The 5,325-nt window shown below is 36.8% G+C and overlaps 1 pseudogene; it reads left to right on the top strand.

The window, feature by feature from the left end:
• The first annotated feature begins 726 nt into the window (after window positions 1-726).
• LOC101595653 lies at window positions 727-914 on the top strand (annotated as a pseudogene).
• The last annotated feature ends 4,411 nt before the right edge of the window (window positions 915-5,325 follow it).

The raw sequence follows: 5,325 nt of genomic DNA, 5'->3' as shown, positions 1-5,325 counted from the left end.
CTGCCTTGTTTTGCTCAGTGTTTTCTGAGCCTTAAGGGGGTGATATAGAGGATTCATTTAGAGGTGAGAACTCAAAAATCATCACTAATTCTCAGCATTTTGGTGAGTTTTGAGTCTCTCCAATAGTCACCCCCAACTGCAAAAGGAAGTTTTTGTAACAAGGGGTGAGAACACCAAAAATCTCTGGACATAAACATCAATATCTGAGTAAAATTTAATGGGCACAACATATTCCGTTAGCCAACACCAGTAGTAGCTTCTATACTATGGCTTAATTCCTTTTATATGTGTATAAGAAAGATGATAATATGTGTTTTCATGTGATATTGAAGAGAAATTGGTGAGAACATATGAGTGAGCCACCATTAAGTATGTTTCATGCTCAGAAAAAAAATATTGTTTTCATATAATGTGGAAATTTCTTCTAAAGAATAGTGCTCAAGACTGAGAGACATTCTTGGTAGCAAAGCTCATGATTTGAGATGTTATCTAGTCTTCTCATTAGACCTGGACATTGTGCTGCAAAATCAAGACTGATGTGTTGGCTCCTGGGATGTCAAAAAACCGATTCTGGAGGCGTGGCCCAGCCCAAGACCCAGGAGCGCTCAGCATTCCTAGTCTCCAGGCTGGAGGGCGAGCAGGCAGCTCCAGCAGCGTGAACATCACAGGGAACCTTAACTTTTCTGAGTCGCTCTGTTCTCTTCCAGGCTGGGTCCGGTGATCCACATGGCCTGTGGAAATCAAGGAGAACTTGCCCGCCAGAAAAATATGAAAAAAGAAATGGAAATTAGCAAGGGCAAAAGAAAATGGATAGCTTGACTACCTGTCAGAGAAAGCAGAGGGACTCTGAGATCATGCAGCAAAAGCAGAAGGCAGCCAATGAGAACAAGTCTATGCAGCCGAGAGAAAAATGATGATGGACTTTTCAGAAAACCTGGGTGATATTGCCATCGAGGTGCATCATAAACACTAAGATCAGAATTTCTCAGAGTGACTAATCACTATATGACTTATAACTTATCCTTATAAAAGGTCTATTTTAAACTAGACTTTTTAGCTTCGTGTGATGTGTAGAACCATTCTTTAATGAATAAAATTCTAACCATGTATGTGACAAAAAATAAACGATTCTGTCCTTTAACACAAACACATAGGAAGGCCAGTTCACCTGTACCCCTTCGTCTCCTAAGGCATTGGTGTATGCTCTGAAGAGGAAAATCCCCTCCAGCATGTTATGGAAGACTACCTCCTTCTGAAGCCTCATTGCCTCCCAGTACTAACCCTGGTCTATATTTCTTTTGCCAGATGAATATGTTCTTTAGAATAACTTGGTTTCTGACCTGAGTCTTACAAACGCCTGGCAAAAGGGTTTAGTTGTAAAACTTTGTGTATGTATGTATGTATGTACATATGTATATATGTTTTAATCTATTTTGTGTGCATATATGAAAAGCTTTTTCAAATTTTCCTGGGATGATTTTGGAATCTTTGCTAGACCAAGCCAGAGCTTACTGTGAGTTTTTGATGTACGCCTGGGCTGTGAGGTGGTGCTGGTTATTGCCTTCAGTCTCCTATCTGTAGTCTTAGCACTGCTCACAACCCCCTCCGGAGAAGCAAATTGAGTGGAAAGTTCAATCCTCTGCACATATGACGACGGGCCAGAGCACCAAACACTCATTTGAATAAAACAAATACATAAAGACTTGAAGCATATTATCACATTTAGACAAAATTATAGCTAGTTCAGACACGCAGGCCAGAGGTTTTTAAAGGTTATTATTTCTTAAAAACATGATGGATTTGGGGCTTTTTAATAAATTGAATATCATGAACCAGACATCCATAATTATATTATTTGTCTTAAACAAATGAAAAAGAATAAATTAAAACTGGACATGTTGCAACAGGACTGTTGACATTATATACAAAGCCTGCTTATTGTCATAAGACACTCTTAACCTTCAAGCCAAAATCTTTCAAAACTATTAGTGTTAAATCTAGCAGCTGTTGTCAGAATTCTCCTGCTCTCTGTTTTATGCATTGTGCTTTATTTGAAACGTTTGCTATATTTGTGTATATAACATTCTGTGAGCTGTTCCTTGAAAGCTCTGAGGATTAAACATGAAGGTTGAGCCAGTTCAAAAGGAACAAAGTTAAGAAAATTAAAGAAAACTTGCTAAAATGAATGTTTAAACCATTAAAATATTCAGCAAAGGTTTGCCTGGAGCTGTTTCCTTTATGTAAAACATAGTGTATTTCTTTATCATTCTCTCTCTCTCTCTCTTTTTTTTTTTTTTTTTTTTTTTGGTTTTTTGAGGTACAGTCTCACTCTAGCCCAGGCATTTTTTTTTTTTAAACTAACAAGGTTCAGAAGAACACCATTCTGCTCTGGATTTTTTTTTCTTTAAAAGCATTAGAAATATAATATCTAAATATTTTTTGCAAATAGATATGCTTGATTGAAGCTGAAATATCTCAACCATCCCAAATATTTGGGCTAGTGCTTTGTGGATATATTAGGTGAAGAGGATACAGAGTTGAAGGAATTGCCCTCTTTGAACTTGGATCAGCCTTTGACTTTAAGTCCTGAGGACTTAACTATTGGCAAAAGAGAATATAACTATTGGGTCTCTAAGAAGAGCACAAAAAAGATGAATTTGGTACAGATCAATGTAGATATATCAGAAATTTTGGATTTATTTATTCAACTCTGAATGTAAAATAATTAGTATATGTGGTTTCTTATAAGAAAATAAGATGGCCAAGTCTCTCTGCTATTTCAGTGCATTTGGAGTTTTCCTCCTGCTCACCCTCTTCAAAGATTATCAATTAGCTTTGCCTAAGGTAGAGGCTCCCAAATACTCTTGAGTCACAATAATATTAATATCAATTTTATCATACCCCTAAACTAAAACAAATACTGTCTTTTTCATTTATAAAATAGCTAAACTCAAAGAACTTCATAAATATTAATATTTAATATTCTAGTAACCATGTGAAAAAATATATATAGTACATTACTTTAGAAAAAAAGCATTCTTGCTTTCTTCTTTAGAAATTAGTTACTCACAAATGGGATATCTGTGCTTGATGAATCTATGAAGATTCCGAAAGTCTGCATGCTGCCTGTTCCATGTGATGCCCCACACTGATTTCCATGTAGTATTTGATTTTTATCCACAACCACCAAAGCAGTTGATTTAAAAAAACAAAATAATTTGACATCGTTGAAAAAATTGTGATATAATCTCTACTACTTCCATTCAATTCAGAGTGAGATCCTGGTCACAATCCCACACATAAATCACACAGGAAGAAAGGCTTGTCTGTGGGAATTTTGAAATAGTGAAGGATGGATCTACTGCAAAGTCGCATATGCAGGTATGATAGATTCTGATTAGCATGCACTAAATACAAAAATCAAATGAAGCATGAGCTAAAGAAATTCCACAGCCCATCAATTTGATTGGCTGAGCTATACCTAACTGGCTTCCCTAAAGCACAACCTATCTTTTCTCCTACATCTCAAGTTTACGACTTGTTTAGCATTCATCATTGATAGTGTCCGAGGTATGAAGTATCACTTTTCAGTGACCATCTAAATATCTCCTGTTGGCTGCCTGGCATTATGCTGTTTTGTGTTTCTAAACTATACTGACAAAATATTCAGGGTCATACTTTTCCCACCCAGCACTCCCTCCTATTCATCACAGGCTTACCACTTGCTCTGTGGCTAATTGAATATTTGAATATTTTCAGTTAGCAATTTTCAGAAGTGCTGAAGAGGCAACCCTAGGCTTCAGTCTGTTTATTCTTGCACAACTGAATGTAAATTTTTGTGTTTCAATTTCAAAACTACCAGACGCTTGGAAATATGCTATATTCTGGGGTTGCTAAATGAAAACACTGACATAATTATTCTCCTGTCCTTAGAAGGAAAGTTATAAACAATTTGTTTTATTGCTAGTGGGGCTAAAATCTTACCATCTTTTTTATTATTATTAAGTTGAAACTTTGTGTGGATACATCAAGTATTAGAACCATCATTCCCCTCCTCTCTGCCCTCCATTCCACTAAGGGCCCCACTTAGTGGGATTGCTGCTATTTACCATGGAAAAGTGTGTTATGAGTTGTGAGAGCAGCAGTCATGGCGGGTGGAGAATGCCTCTGGATGTTCCCACCCACCCTATGGCTCTTACATTCTTTCTGCCCTCCTCCTCCACAAAATTCCTTGAGCCTTGGTGGGTGTGCTTTAAGTTTACTTTAGAGTTGACCTCTTAGCAGCTTCTGGATTTCGGCTTTGGTGCAATTTTAGTATCCTCAGTATGTGTCTCTACTTCCCTGGCTTGGGTCTTCAGTCTCAATGTTGAAGCAGCACACTTGCACATCCTGCCAATTCCTTTGTATTTTCACCTGGGCCCTAGCTGCTTTGCTTAGGGCAGTTCACCTGCTCACATGGAGTCATCTATACTTGTCTTGTTGATTGATTCTACTTGTTCTCTGTTCTTACTCCTTGCTATTTGAATATGGGCAATTTATTAATTAATGAAAGCTTTTGGGATATTGTTTGAAATTTGATGACCTCATTCATTAACATATCTATCATCCTATATTATGCATTTATATATTTATTTATTCAACATTTTTGTAGAGACTATTTCAGAGCCTGAATAGTGGTTTTCAGTAAATGTTAATAAATAAACTAAATAAATTCAGAGATGAGAGTGCTTGATTTGTACTGTCTAACTATTTCTGTGGTGCACTTTGTTTCACTGTGTCTGATTTCTAACTACTGATGAGTCATCCCCTGAAGTCTGAGGCCAAAACAGATGTGTATAGTAGACCCTAGTCATCTACCTCCCAATGAAAAAAGCTCCTGTGTTTGACTTGACCAGTGCTTCAAAAGACAGGATTGTTATGTAAATAAATACAGTATGGAAATAGACAAATTATATACTAAATTCACATGCAGAGTATTATAGAAAAGTACCAATTTTCCTAGAATGATTATCAGTAAGTGTGCCTAGAGTAGATGTTTTAATTGACCATTGAAGTATGGCTATTAAGTCCTCAGTCAATGTGAAGCAAGGGCTTCACATGCTGAGGAACAAGCATGGGCAAGTGTGAGTGTCCATCAGCACTGTACACATAGGGAACTATGAGTACTTTGTTAAGACATAAGGTGGCTGTGTCCTGAGAGAGTTTCAGGAAATGGTCAGTAATATCTCAAAGAAAAACATTAAACTGGGTTAAGGGAGTCTGACCTTGCTGCAAGTTAAACAAATCCAGATTGTGTATGTATATATATCTATATATATATACATA

The sequence above is a fragment of the Jaculus jaculus genome, chromosome 5 (genome assembly GCF_020740685.1).
Source record: "Jaculus jaculus isolate mJacJac1 chromosome 5, mJacJac1.mat.Y.cur, whole genome shotgun sequence".
Taxonomy (NCBI): Eukaryota; Metazoa; Chordata; class Mammalia; order Rodentia; family Dipodidae; genus Jaculus; species Jaculus jaculus.
This window is presented reverse-complemented; position numbering and strand designations above follow the sequence as displayed.